Source organism: Diadema setosum, chromosome 13 (assembly GCF_964275005.1).
Source record: "Diadema setosum chromosome 13, eeDiaSeto1, whole genome shotgun sequence".
NCBI lineage: Eukaryota > Metazoa > Echinodermata > Echinoidea > Diadematoida > Diadematidae > Diadema > Diadema setosum.
Genome location: NC_092697.1, coordinates 35,502,802 through 35,518,955, shown reverse-complemented (window position 1 = coordinate 35,518,955; position 16,154 = coordinate 35,502,802). Strand labels below are relative to the sequence as shown.

Genomic DNA, 16,154 nt, shown 5'->3' with positions numbered 1-16,154 from the left:
TCCAATGAGTTTGGTAGACTTTGCACCCGATGAATACAGGTACATGTAGCTATCTGCCTGCATGAGTAAGGTTGTATGTTTCTTCCACACAGTTTTCAAAGACTTGAACCTCAAGTTGCACCACAGGTATGCCCTTTGTTCCCTAAATACCCCCACTGACTCCACTCATTTGTCACGAACAAAAGAACTCCATTAAGCAGAGACTGCAGCTCAGGCATGTAGCTTTAGTATTACAGGTAGGCCACCTGGCTGATACGCTTGAGGTCTCACACTTAAAAATACACTGGACTAGTCTGAACCCTGTCATGTTGTTGCAGTGCTCAAAGTTTTCTTAACTTAAATTGGGTGAAAGAAGAAAGAAAAACTATAAAAAGTGGGGAATAGTAGCTCCATGATAACTTAGCTGCAGCTGATAAAATAGTTTCTCTTCAAAACACACATTAACTTTGAAACTGTATTTCCTCTACTTGAGATTTTAAGGAAACATGCTTTTGTTTATGGCAAAAATTTTCAGAACACATGCAAGTTGGGAGGGATGAAACTTTTTTGTTTTGTTTTTGTGTTTGTGTTTGTTTAAGGACCTCTGAGCTGAGTTTGAGCAGGAAAAAAAAAATGTCTTAAAAATTCCTGGACAGAATTTAACATGTTTCTTTACTTGAATCTTACTCACAGAAGACATTGAATTTGTGTATATATATAATTTTGTCCTGAAAATTTTGATTGTAAACACATTTTCTATTGAGAAATTCTATTTACTAGTGTGAAACCTTGAGTGTGAGGAAAATTTGTTACATATAATACTAATGAAGCTTTGTCTAAACTTTATGCTTGTTTATGTGTTAATAAATTATGCAGTGCTAGCATTGCTCCCCCCCCCCCCTATTGGAATATAGAGAGTTTGCTTTGATAACAAACATAAACGTTGATGAAGGATTTAGCTGATGAGGAAGTGCTTTCATTGCAACTGAATATCTAATGTAGATATAAAGTTGTTGTTTTTTTTATAGGGGGAGGGGCTTTATGTTCTTTGTCATTTGTGTTGCCTATAGTTTGGGTCATACACATCTCACTTGTACTTTTCATTTCAGTCATGTCAGTGTATGTTTAAAGTTTTGCATGCATCACTGGTGCGAGATCGAGCAAGGTTTCAAATTTCTGGCTCTTCTGCCAATATCTCTGAAATAGACTTTTAACTCGCCCACTCATTGTGTTGCTTGGCTCCTTTACCCAGCACATGGAAAGTCGTATAATGTCCCGAAGGGTTTTCAGTTTTCTCACTTATGTTGTGTGAACAACATAATTAGCAGAGAATGGGCAGATTAGCTAAAGCAATATGAACATGAATTACATGTATGTATGAAAACATAGTGAAAGGATTATAGATGACTGGAGGTTTTGTTTTTAAAATGGGACAGCAAGTACCCGCTAGAATACCTTTTATACCACTTTAGAGAAATCGAAAACTTAGAATTTTCTTCTTGTCTACACTATCTTTTTTTCCTCTCTATCTCATTTTAAAACTGTCTCGTATCCAAGCCAGAGGTATATTAAAGTGATTGCTAGGGTCTTTCTCAGAGAGAGAGATTTTTGTTGCATGAGATGCATGTAAACAGAGTGCAAGAAGGGAATAGTGGGAATATACATAGCAGGAATAGTCTGTGTGGTGACATGAAAGCATACTTCTATTGCCAAGGTCAGGTCCAGGTAATCTGCCAGCTAGATGTGGATTTAATGCATTCTTTATGCATTTCATCCTGTTGATTTCTGATACTCTGACTATTTACATCAAACTGATCAAAGTACAGTGTATGCTTGCCCTTTGTTTAGAAAATGAAAGGGAAAGTGTTTTCATTGGTGAACAGACCAACCTTTTATGAGCATGGTACCTTGATGGAAGATTTGACATAAAAGATCGAATGTCTTTCACATTTGAATGCAGAACAAAAAGCTTTTATTTATGTATTTTCATTTTTTTTAACACTGAATACCAAGTTAAAGGGATCACTTGTTTAAAAGACATGAACCATTTTGAAGGAATAGTGATTTTTTTGTTGTTGTTTATTTGAGTTCTTGGTATTGTGAGACTAAATCAATCAGAGGTTCTGTAAATGCTGAATTTGCACAAAGAAAGAATTCAACTTCTGTATTGCGAGAGTGGCCATCTCTTTAGCTTCTGTTCGTAACGATGTCAAAAGGTGCTTGTCACTGCTGATGATACATGTAATGATGATAAGATGAAAGAGCCGATGTCAACTCTCAAAATCAATGCATTCTCCCAGTCTGCTCTCTGGGAACTATTGTCTCCTTGTAAATGGAGCAGCTATTGTAGGAGGAATAATCTTGCGCGGGAGAAAAATCTTGTGCGGAGAGTTGGCCGTCCCTTTGATCTTGGTCCGACCTTTGTCAACTACCTTTTGTTCAGCTCCAGATGACCGGTGATTTCAAAGTTGATCATCAGCGTTGATTGTTGCTGGGAATGAATGACAAGTGGTGCCAGTAAATGAAAGATCAGCGTTTTGTCATTTGATGCTACTTAAATTAAAGGCATAATTCACCATTTGCAGATGAAAGCATTAGTGCTTTAAAATAGTTCTAAAATGTGAGTTAGGGATAGAAACAACCACTGTCAAAATTTGAATCCGTATAATCGATGTTAAGTGTTGTTAAATACACAAAATGTGAACAATAGTTATAATAAAAATGTTTCCAGACAAAACCGTATACAGTTATGGTTTACTGAGAAAAACCCTGATATCTCCTTATATTTTAGGTTTTATTGCAAATATTTCATATGGTAGGATGTTTTATGATACAACAGACCTACACATATGCATCAAATGTGATATCTTGAACATTTTTGAAATCACTGCTCCCAAAGGTAAACTGGACCTTTAATTGTCCAATCAGATGATACAGTGGAAGTGAAGGGGAAAGAAATGGGTGTCGAAAGTTGCTTGACAAGAGGCTGTGGGGAACAGATGAATGAAGAAAGAATGAGAGGGAGAGAGAAACGGAGGGAGAGTCCGATGAAAGGAAGGATTGACCAAAAAGGAAAAATGAAAGATGAACAATGGCCGGGTTGCCCCATAGATCAATACTGCCACCATTTTGCGTGCCAGATGCTATTGTGATGCAAACGATGTGCAGGATGCAATAACATTGGGCCCACTGGAGGGTAATGAGAAATTGCATTGTGGCGGCGGAATTGCAGAATTAATGAAAGTGCTCGTCTATCATCGGAGAGGGTCTTCGTTTGTTTATTGTTGAACTGAATAATTCCCTGACCTTGGAACTGTTCTGCCACTCCTTTTGTGGGGATTTTTTTCCCCTCCCTCTTCGTTTGCGTGTGCGTGCATGTGTGTTAGAAAATAGTCAAAGTGGGTATTGATTGGCCGAAGTTGCTGAAATGACACGGGGTGGAATGACGTTAATAATTCATTTCTTGAGCCCAGCATTGACTTGCTATTGTATGACGGGACATGGCGCATCTATTCAGTGGCAGATCTGCATAACCTTAATGTAGCAATGGTTTTGTGCTGCTGTAGGTTCGGGCCGGAAACCTACCCTTATCTCCCAGGCCAATCTGTGCTCTGTCTGGAGACATTTAACTGCAACGTCCTGTCAATTACGATTTGGACATTAATTTCATCTATGTAAAATATTCGTCATGGACGAATATCCTACTAACAGCTTAAGAATGTCCATGTGTTCCTATTGTGGAACAGCTCGCGAGGAAAGCAAAGATTTTGAACAAGAAAGAAGGTCAAGTTCACTTGGATCATTTGCTGTACACACGTTGCAGTTGTCGGCAGTGTTTAAGTCCCTTGTAATCCAATTCTTTCCGCCTACCTGCAAAAGTTGTCCAGTGTTCTTGACTTTTGTGCAGATGGGTCATATGATTTGACTGTGTACCAAAGCTAATAGAAAATCAGACAGGATTTTCTTCCTCCCGTGAACCCCACAGACATACGTACATCAGGGGCATTTTTCTGATCAGGAATATTTATTTTTATAGCATAGTAGGTTTGGGTTTCTAGACCATATTCTTTATTAGGAAAGAATAGATCTGTATGTGTGGTAATGTTTGATACTGCAATAGTTTCTCATGTGATGGATGATGCAGTAATATCCTTTGCCATATATAGTGTAGAAATACAAAAATATTTTGCATAGATTTTGTACTGATGAATTTGGGTTTCTAGACCATATTCTTTGTTAGGAAAGAATAGATCCGTATGTGTGGTAATGTTTGATACTGCAATAGTTTCTCATGTGATGGATGATGCAGTAATATCCTTTGCCATATATAGTGTAGAAATACAAAAATATTTTGCATAGATTTTGTACTGATGAATTAGAAACACATTGGAGTAAGCCAGACATGGTGATGTATTCACAGACATTTTAATGCAAACACCCTTCCCCACCCTCACACAAACTCATGGAAAATCATTGGTTCTGGGATGTAGATTTGAAGCAGTGGAATATAGTTCTTGGTCAAATCGTTTTGGAGATGTTCTACCATCTTCTTCCTTCATATGGTTTTGAAGTCAAAATGAAACTGTCTCTGTCTCTGGCAGTTCAGTTTTGGTATTTTTTTTCTGAAATCTGTGTATTTATTGTTTTTGTTGTTGTGTGCTTTTAGTTTAGACTTCAAGTGGTAATACTGTGCATAGAGAGCTACAGGTTGTACATACATATGAGGGTGTTCCATGTCATACATACATTGAAGTAACTCAGTATCCCCAGTTGAGTGGAAACCCTGACCTGTTAACACCAGGGCTCTCTCAACCCCTGTCAGATCCATTAGGCTGTGCCAGAAATGTGGCATCTTTCTAGGAATTCTCAGGTCGTGATGATACGTTGTATCTCTGTGGACAGTATGGAACAGTCTAAAGTTGCAGTACATGTAGTTGTTGGCAGCAAAAACCCTTACAGAACCTCAGCTCTGATAATGCCTGTGATATAACTCTGTATGCAGCAGTCTTACTAATAATAAGGATGGTATAAACACTGAGATTGAAGGGTAGCAACAAAGGGGAGGGGCAGGGGAGGAGAAGGGGCAGGGGAGGGGTACATCCAGAAGAGAACTTTGCGTAACTTTGAATAGCAAATTGTGTGTAAATACAGACTTTAACATCCTAGCAGTAAATTTAGTCTTCAGCTGTAGAATCACCTAGACAATATCTGTCCTATCTTGAAGTGACAAAGTGACAGGAGGTTTGTTGAAAGAGGAAATTAAATGGAGATCCAACAAGTGATTTCATCTTATCTTGGGTTGATATTAACACACTGTGGTACAAAAATACTGCCTTTAGTCAAACATCGCTGGAGGCTTTGCAGTGTCCGTGGATTTTAAACTGAAAGTAATAATTCTAAAGGAGCTATAAACTCATTTCAAGGTAGAATGTGATGGTCAACTTTACATGAACTAGACATGCTGCAGCCATTGTTGATTTTGTTTTTTTTTTTAACAAAGAAATTAAGTGTAAGTTTGAGAGATGTTTTAAATGCAAAATTGATGTTGTATGCTACCATTTGCCATTTAATTTTGAAAAGGAAAAATTTGGGAACGATAAAAATCCTAACTTTTATCATTTAAAGTCATTGTAAGTGCCAGCTGGTGGTGAGATCAGAATGAGGAGGCTTGTTGGTGGAAGACATTAAACTGAACTGTTTACTATAAAATTGATACTCTCATAATATTAAAGCCGACATTGTTTTCATGTATTTGTGTTTCTTTGTACTGAGTATGCATGTGTAACAGCTGTCCTGTAGTAAAGTGTAACCTAACCAGGGGAATAGATCATGTAATGTTGTCCCCAGATTGAATTTATGGTCCATTTTTTTTTTTTATGTAGTGTATGTGTATGTGTGTGTGTGTGTGTGTTTGTGTCTTATTTATTTATTTATTTTTTTTGATGGACATTGAGAATCCACAACAGCTGTTAAATAGAACTGCCACACCAGATGCACTCTCATATGTTATACATTGTATGTCTTAAAATTGCACTTTGTGGAAAGCAAGGTAGTGTAGGGTAGAATGATTCATAGACGTATCAATAAAAGGTTAAAGAAAGAGAAATCCAGCCTCTTTGAAAAATAAGCAAACAAATAAACAACTGAGTAGAGACAGAAATGATATTAGTTTTTCCTGTGTAAAAAGGAAGTAGAATTTGTAGAGTGAAATTTTCAGACTGAAACTGCCTTACTCTGAGTTGGACAGGCTATATGAAGTTATTTACCAGCTGTGATGACAAATGCATACAGGTACATATTTATTATGGTCCAGTCTTTTGGGGGTTTAGGCATCTTCTTTATCCCTAAGGAAGAAATTTACATGTTCAAGATGTTAAAAGAGCGCACAAGTGTCTTAATTTCCATCAAAGCAATATTATATTTCTTCTGAAAATTTATATTTTTGTTCATGATGGGGATCTTGAAACTGCACTACACTGTGAAAACACCTGAATCATTTATTTTTGCATACTATCTTTGGTAGAATGCAAAAAGTATAATAGGCTGTAGCCCTAAATATGAAAAAAAAATGCCTTATAGTGGGATGGAGGTAGGGAAGTCTTTTATCTTTCATAGCTTATCACAAGTCATCAGGTCAGTATTCTTTGATCTCGTACATTTAAATTCACTTCGATCGAAATTATTTACATCATAGTGTATAATAAGCATAGGAAGAGCAGAAATATGAGTAAAATCAGAATTAGACAACATACACGTCTATGACATACACCGTGTGGGGAGCTGATGTAGCTCTGTGGTTAAAGACTGTGGACTCAAACCACAAGGTCCCTGGTTCAATTCATTCCCCTAGCAGCAGCAGGTGTGCCCCTGGGCAGGGCACTTCGTAATCCTCATTGCCTAGTCCTTCACAGGGGACGTGATCCCATTGGTCCCACAGTTGCTTTTTATTATTTTAACAAGCATTCATTGAGCATTTCCATGCAGGAAAAAAATGCAATGCAACAAAACAAACAAACCCATTATACCAGTCAGTCATAAACTAATGGATATTTCCAAAATGAACTTGTATGATTGGAGTGTTGAGATACAATTGTATTAGCAAAAAATATTCTTGCCTGTTGGGCCTAACCCCTCTTCAACCGATTTCTTATGGAGCTGTTACTGACATTAACAAATATGTGATACAAAAGAAAAGAAAAGAAAATCAGATTTTGATAATGCAAAATAATGTTTTTGGCCTCTATGGTACTTGTAACTTGTTAGATGATCTGGAAAGGTCTCCTACACAATGTAAACTTGAACAGGTTTGAGACCTAAATGATAGCCCAGCAATGTAATTTGCTGCCCTCTATGACTGGGCCAGTGCTCTGTTCTACCCATGGAGACCGCTGCCGACTCGTTGAGTCTAGCTAGTGGGGATCATTTCATCTCTACATTAATGTCTTATCAGATTACATGATATGATATGCCCGCCGGCTGACATTATCGAACACTCCAGGATATGATCCCCTGCAGGCCAAACGCCAAGAGGGTGGGGTGGGGGGGGGGGGGGGGTCATCGCAGTTCAGAGTGTGAAAGAGACGGGGAGAGAAAGAGATAGAGGAGAGGAGAGGAGAAGAGAGGAGAGGAAACGATTGCCTCTGGTTAGGAGAATTTAGCTCTTGAATGCAGCTTTCCGGGAATCAAGAGAGCATGCATGCATGAATGGAGAACTTGAGAATTGAAGCTGATGAAGATTTTCCTCCTCCAAGGGCATCTTTCCTCTGGAGAGGAGGGCAATGGACCAAATACTAGTATAGGGAAACATACGGGAGTTAATCATGGTGCATGAGATCTGTACGACATCAAACATGCCCCCCCCCCCTTGCTTCCTAACCGTAGATATTTCACCCGCTCAGCAGGGATAATTGGATGTCTGAAGTAATCATTCTAATCTGATTACTTAATGTTCATGTATTTGAAGATGATCATTAAATCATCATGCGTAGTGGAGTTTTCATTTTTTGTCTGACACAGTTTTAATCTGTCCGCTGGCATGAATTGTTACTGATATAAATGTCGCATCATCTGTGATTTTCACGCCATGTTCAAACTCTCATTAATGTCAATTTATTAAGGTAGTTGCTGGTTCAAAATACCGAATGTGTTTGATGCATTTTTTTTTTTTAACATCAGTGGATTAACATTAACGTGAGTGGCTGAAAAATGAGGAGTCTGTGTTGTTGAGTGTTACCTCAGTTTTAACCCCTCTTCTACCATTTTCTCTCTTCTCTTTTCACAGAGGATCCTCTCCTGACATCAACGGATCTGGCACAAAGGTAGGTCCACCACATCACGGCTCCATTCTGGTCTGGTCTGAGCCTGTCTGGTCCGGTCCGGTCCGGTCCAAGCCAGTCTGATCCGGTTCAGTCAAGTGCGGTCCGGTCGGGCCTGGGCTCCTTGCCTCGGCATTCTCTGCTGACTCCCTTTGGCTTCAATCTTTCACTTCTTTCCCATTTTTTTCTTCCCATTATATATATCATTTATCTTCTTTTAAATTTTAACATGTAGATGAACTTTTGAAACGTAGACATGGAAAGAGGAAAATAGTATAGGAATGTCATTAGTGTAATAGGATTCTATGCTTTTAAAAATGGGCCATCCCCTTATGTGAAACAAAGCATCAATTACGTGTGTGTTTATCTCTGTAAAACAGAGACGGTTTGCCCAAAATAATCTCATGTCTGGAAAGTTTAGCAGAGATAATGCTGATTTGTTGAAATTCTTTGTTCATGTGTGTCTGAGTGTCTGTCTGTGTGTGAGTGCATTTTTCATAAGAAATGAGACAGTTTAGTCTGTTTTGATCATCTCTAGTAGAATGGCAGAATATGTCATGGTGGATGAGTGTACTAATGCTTATAACTGCTCTGTGTAAATAACGCACTTGCTTGATAAACAGACAAACAAAGAGATGTGATGGAAGATTTTAAGATCAGAAGCGAAATTTCAGGAGATGGCAAGTATCTCAGTTACATACTCGGTTAAATGCTCATATTCAAGATTGGAATAATTCAAACAGTGACAAGGATACCATGACAAGAGGGCGCTGTGGTATAGTGGATAAGACTCCAGACTCCTGATCGGAGGAGCCGAGTTCAAATCTCGCCCAGTGCTTACGTCCTTGGACAAGATGTTTTTACCCACTATGTCCCTCTCGACCCAGGTGTATAAATGGGTACCTGGCAACGCTAGGGTAATAATAATAGCAGGGTCCTCTGGTAGAGCAGTGGCAACACTGAAGAGGCTACCCTGGGTAAATAAGACTTTATTATTATTATATTATCTCTTGTTTAAAAACAAGTTTGTTGTGACTAAAAACAAGTTTGTTGTGGACATTTGGACAAAATTACCGGCTTTCAAAGTTTTAACTCAGATTCTGGACTTATTAATTTCACATTTTTGTTTATGAAGTGGAGAAAGGTTTTTGTTTCTGTTAACAAAATAAGACATGCCTGAAATATCACCCAACCATTGTATGACAAGACATTTGCAATGAAGGACAGAAATGGTTCTGGTATCACAACAGTATGAATAGATTTTTTTTTTATTTTTTTTTTTTTTAAATGGCATAAGTATAGAACACTGTATACTCCAGTCATTCCATTGTTTTATATAATGTGTGTGAAGTTCTGTCTTTGACTGGACTATTCAGAGGTGGCGTATAGCTGTGCTGTCATATTTCCTTTTCTCTCGTCTTCTCTTGCATTCTTTTGAGGTGTTGGGAAGTTTTGAATGTGCTTGCAGAATTCAGAAAAGTATATTACTGTGTTGATATCTCTCATGTGATACGGGATGAAGCATATATGCTCTCAGGAAGTAATTTCTGACAGTAATTTGCATCCGCAGAAGACCTGTTGTGTTGTCATTTACCATCTTTGTATATGTGTTGAAATGAGTGGAATGCTTTAGTTAACACATTAAACCTTGGGGTTTGCTTGGTGATTTGTCTACCAGTACTGTATAATGGATGCAATCTGTAGATTAATCTATTATACTTTTTTTTTTGGATAATGATGTGGATGGGTAGAAGAACATCTTTTTCTGTGGCGTGAGAGTAGGTTGTGAGAAAAACAAAATTGTGTGCAACATGAAACTTTAAGATTGAGAAGAATCATCCAGTCAGTGGATGAGCTCTTTGGGATGAAAACTGTGTTCATTTCAACACGAGTCGTTCATGCGGAATTTTCACAACATCTCCTGGATATCGCTTTGTAAGCTACCAGTCAAAGTGGCAATTTTAGTGGATTTTCTGTATATTATATGCAGAGCTGTCTAGTGTCACACCTTGTATTAGTGAATAGGAAAGAATAAAGTCTGATGAAGGAATGGTATTTAAGAATCATAAACCTTCTCAAGACTACTGCTGATGCTGCTTTTGTTGATGGTAAAGGAGAGTGATGATAAAATTACTCTGTATGTCCTTTAAAACCAGCCATCCATTTTGTATTACATTGACATGCTCTGGTGTCCAATATGGCAATTTATGTTTATAGATTCTTAGAATGATGATGTTTGTTTAACGACACGTTATGGGATAAATCGACAAGGCAACTTTCATTTTCAAAATGCAACATATTTTTAAGCTTGTGTTGAGACTAGCAATGTCCACACACACACCGATTTGACTAATGCAGATGCGAAAAGGTGTGAGTTCCACTTGTTGTCAACATTTTAAGAAAAGATACGAGGGACAGCCTGGTTGATTGTAAGGCAAGATGTGATGGGCATGGCAACCCCATGAATGCCATGTGGGGGAATGGTACATGAATGTGCCTTTGAGTTGATGAATGATTACACCCAGACGCTTAGTGCCGTCACATCCCGCCATTTGACCAGCAGACATCCTCTGTTACATGCATAATGGATTATGCTAAGCTCTGCTGAGGTATGCCGCCAGGATGCCCTGGAGATTTGGCCGATCTTGCCCCCCTCATCTCTCAGCCCAGTTTGCCGGTCCGGCCCTGGCAGAGCAGAGCATCGCAGAACAGCTGCGTGTCGCTGCCCCCAGTGGTCGCTATTAAGTGGACGAGTTAATCGAGGTGGCGCATGCCGAAGCATAAATGTTTCAAAACTTGCAGTGTTGGGGAAAAAACCCTGATGTGATGGCGATAGCCCTAGATAGAGCATGCACGTGACATTAGACAATGGTGTGAACAATTCTGAAGTCATGAAGTTGTTTGTCTCAGACAACATCCTGACCCTGAGCTGATGAACCTGACAGGAACTGTATTGAAATTACCTTTGGAGCTCTGAGTGAATTTTAAGATGTGCATTACGTTCTTAGCACAAAAGACAAATGAACGCAAACAAGCTGAAGGTTTGTAGTTTGTGGATTTGGATTAGCAAGCATGGTGTTGGGAAATGTTTGTATCTAGAAATACAGCCATTAAAAGAAGATTGTATATATTCCTGTTGAGTGCTGTTTTTCCTCTTGGAGGACTTTATTTTCATGTTGGGAAGGGAGGGAAGACCGTGAAGGGGTCCGTTGCGGCAGGAGTCGGACAAGAGGAAAACCAACAGAGCGTAGACTGTCTGAACACACTCCAGTCAAGTGCCTGTTTCTCCATGGCAGAATTCTGTTTGCATTCAGTGAGAAGACTGTGTAAGGGTGAAACATTACAAGGAGAAGGCAGAAGAAAAAGAAAGAAAATAGGAAACCAGTGGGGAGGATTGTCCGAACATGATGCTGACTCTGCGACTGGGGTTGGGGAGGGGGAAGTTTGCTTACATTGCAGAGAGAAGAGTGCTAAAAGTTGTGAAATGTGACTGGAGATGGGCAAGAAGAAGAAAAGACTTTCTGTCCATTGTTCTGTAACTCTTCCATGTAGACTTGCGAGGTCATTCCAGTGTTTTGTTCATACGCAAACAAGCTGGTTTATACATGTCTTGTGCCATCACCACACCCCACACTATACCCAGCTTCGCATTCGACTCTGCTGGAATCTTGCCCAGTGGCGAGGGCTTAGGTTATCGACTCTGGAGAATTGCGATGGAGAATGGCTGAAACAAAGTCAAAATCCCTTCCAAATTCTAATCCTAATCTTCTGTGTTGCTGGGAGCTCAGACATTTTGCAGCTTGGCCTTGATTTATCCTTCCTGAGGGTGGGGATATCCAAGAATTCACCTCCCCACCCCAGCTCCCACCCACACACCCCCACCCCATCCCACCCCAGCCAGTAATACCGGGGTTGCCTTTTCATGTTAAATTCGTCTGGTGAAGTGCGCTAATTTGATCTGCGAGAAAGCTCTGAAGTGCCATTCAATAAGTGCTTGTACCACCTGCCCAAGCAAAGCAGGGGAGGAAAAAAAAATGCAACCCATGACTGCGTAGCTGCGCTTTTGAAGGAAAGAAAAAAAAAATTTAGTTATGTGTGAGATGCTAAGATTTTCTCAGGAAGTTTTTGATTGGGACTCTCATTGATTTTCATCAGAAAAGGGTATATCAGAGAGAACACACAAGCACAGAATACACACAAACACAACTACGCTAACACACCCCGACACATATTGGTTCATTTGACTCCAGGCCAGGTGAATAGGGGCTGAGGAGGAGAATTGTATTTCACCCAGTTAGCCGACTTAAGCTTCACTGTGTACACAACATTATACATCCAATTTTCAAATTAATGCCTGCACCATGACTCTGTAATTGCATTCGAGAAATGTATCTAATACTACCTTTCATTTTATCCCTCTTCTTGAGTGTGTATGTATGTATGTGTGTGTGTTGGCCTGTTTGTGCACATGAAGGTTATGCGGTCATATTGCTATTACAGGAAATAATGTTTATGTATTGATGGAAAAGGAGGGGGTGAACGGGGGGTGGAAAATCTGAGAAAAGGATTACTTACGGAAGATGGGAGACCAATCCAATTTTCTTGGCAGGAGATTATAAATTTCATAAGTGTTTAGCGTGATGGCTGGGTAATGTGATTTAGATCGACGTGGCATAACGACTTTCGCCTGATTGCTCCCTTCTCGACGGTTGACTTGGTTTTTCAGAGTGCACCGCAAGGTGTAAACGATTTCCTGCCGATAATCGTCATAATGAATAAGCGATAGAGTTTCTCTCTCATATGGCGTCGTGCTTGGCGACCGATATGGTTGTTGTCGTGCTGTCTGTGCGCTATGCACTCTTGATTCACTTTTCCTTCCATGTGAAAATTTCAAAAAGGACTCCGCTCCTTGCCAAGCCTCATCTCCACACTTCTACACTGAAGCAATGTGACCGTTAACCAATTTCAGCATCGGTATCAAAATTCTTCCGTGATGATTTTGCTCATATCATTAAAAGGTGCATACACTTCAAATTATGTTCATCAGTGTATATAATATAAAGTATATAACATTGGAAAAAAATATGGAAATACTGTTAAACACAATAACATAGAGTATACAGAAACCCAGCCATTATGCAGAAACAAGTCAGTGTGTAATAATACTTCAGTACTAGATTTGTATGTGTAAAGTAGTTTTGCCCTGGTGTTGTAATACTTCAGAGAGTACTAGCATGGTATGAACTCGAAATTCACCCGTGGTATTCTTTAGTCATTCACTCAAGAATTGAAAGTGAAATTTTTGTAAGTTTCTTCTTCGTGACCTCTTGTAAACTTTCTTTGACTCACTTCTAGTAAGTACTGCTTTACCAAGTGGTGGTGCTAAGCAGGTTGTTGTCATGGAGTGCTGCAGTCAGATGCAAGAGTATATTTTTAGCCATATTTCAGTAAGCATTTCTGTGAAGAAATATGTGTGTTTATCTGCTCCATGCACACAAACACTCACATCCTCACATTACTGTTCTTATACGATAACTACTGCAGCCAAGAAACAAATGCACAAAGTAATACTCCACTTGCCAGAAATAGATGTTTTTTTAAAAAAAGGTATTTTAGCCTACAGGGAGCTATTCAAAGCATCATCATTATTCAATTTCTTTTGTGATGGGACATTCATCCATCGAGAATGAATGTCTCCACTCACGTGTATCGTAGTCATGTGATGAATGCAGTGTTTATTCAGGAATGTTTTAGTGTTTGGTTCTCAAGGCGTATTGAGTGTGTGGTATAGGAACCACAGCGCTGCACTGTTCCACATGGGTGCTGTAGTAAAGGAGTACCTGGTATGTTGGCTACTAGTATATTGCCCTATGCTCAATAATGTGGAGAGGTCTTTGACTTTACAACAATTATTTATCAAAACCCTGTGTGGTTTGAGGAAGCCACCTGGGATAAAAATAAGAATTTCAAATCAATTGCACTATTAAAGGTAGAAAAAATGAAACTGTAAAATGGCAAGAATTAGAGAGAATATTATTAATATTTGTTAGATATGAAGGAGATATTGTATGTCAGATTTATAATGATGATAATGTTCTTTGAGAATCTCAAGGGGAAAAAGAAATGATATTTGGATCATCTAGTCCCATTTACTTACTTCTGTGTGGGTAGTTTCATGCGAAGAGGATCCATGCAAACTTGTCTGTCGAGTCCAGTGTGGAATACATTTGACTTTGCATTGATAATCAGATAAGCTAGGCCCAAACGTTTAAAGTTTCACTTGAAAGTCATGTCTACTACTAGTTAACAGTGGGGCTGTTTTGTATGCATCCATTTTAGCTCTTTGTGCGGCTGTGGTCAGTTTAGGAGTTTTTGAACTGCAGGCATTTCTTGCTTTATCAGCGACAATTCATGCAGACATAACACTCTCTTTAGCAAAGCAATGCAGCAGGTGCTTTTTTACAAAGTTGTTCTCCATGTGAATGACAATTCCATGCCTGCCGGTGAAAAGCGACGGCAGTGGCATGCCGCAATGAAAGCAAAAGGCCGACTTCACAATATTATCCACCGATGTTTCTGCGTCATTTAGGTGCAGAAAATCACGTCAAAAGAACCCCAAACAAGAGTATAATCTGTGAGCTATCATCTTGTCGCCAATATTCGTGAGTTGGGGTGAAGAAGGTGCTTTTTAATATCCGCTCTTCACGCCGAGGTCCGTACAGAGGGCGATAAAATCCAAGTGACCGGCCAGCGGGCTGGAAATCCTTGGGCAATCTGGATCTGTCGAGTTAGTCCCAAAGAAAAGATTGATAGCGGATTGTCAGAGAGAAATTGATTATGGCGGTGCAATAACACACCAGAAATGACCATCGGGGCTGTGATGAGACAATTCATAGCTGTGAAGAGAGCATGTGTGTGCCAGGTGAAGGTGCTTATTGTTAAATAGCCTTTTATTGCTAAGCGTACGGCTTGTTGATCAGTACTAGTTTCTGTGTATGATTTATACAACTAGATTTCATTAATTTTTTCTTTTATTTGCATGGACAAGACTGAGTATTCCACTGCCAAAGATGGTAGTATTTGAGGGAGAAATATATGATTTTACTTTTGACGTGCACAGGAAAAAAAAAAACTGTTTTTTTTTTTTTTTTTAAGAGTCAGGCCTATGGGAATGAGAGGATCACACATACAAACATTCAAACACACACACACACACACACACACGCACACATTTACACACATGTGCTCTCACACATTTAGTACATACAAGTATATTCACATATTTTACATAGATACAACACACATTTATATAGTTAGTCACTAACAATGCTGGCCATACCCTTTTGCTGGACACACACACACACACACACATACACACACAGACACCTTGTCAACACCTATCAATAATACAAACCAACATCGATGTAATTATTACCCTGCTTTATCCATTGTGTATAAAACTTGGGTAGGGCAATCATTTCCCCACCTCCCCAACGGAGGAGGCGTTATGGCAGCCGTTTACCCCCGCGGTCACATTATAGTGGCCTGTTTGTCCCCTCTGGCTAGGCCTGGGCTTATGGCTGGACTACCAGTAGTTTCACATCAGGTGCTGATAGTAGCGCACAGTCCAGGGTCGATGGGGGCTTTGTGTATTCTTTACTTCCTGTAAATATTTGGCCAGGAAACAATGTACCGGGTGAGATATTAGCCACCTGCCGAGTGTGAAAGAATTTATCCCGTTTCACCCTTGACACAGTTTTGTCTATTTCTTTAGCCCTACAGAGAACATAGACACATTTTTTTTTTCTCTGTCAAGCTTTGATCATATTACATTGTATGTACTGCAATGGACAGCTTATG

General features: G+C 39.3%; 1 long non-coding RNA gene across 1 annotated transcript in view; it reads left to right on the top strand.

The window, feature by feature from the left end:
• LOC140237279 (uncharacterized) overlaps positions 1-16,154 on the top strand; it is a 96,187-nt gene that overhangs the window by 32,264 nt on the left and 47,769 nt on the right. Inside the window, exon 2 of the long non-coding RNA XR_011901825.1 lies at positions 8,261-8,297. This is a non-coding gene — a long non-coding RNA (uncharacterized lncRNA). The remainder of the gene's footprint in view (positions 1-8,260; positions 8,298-16,154) is intronic.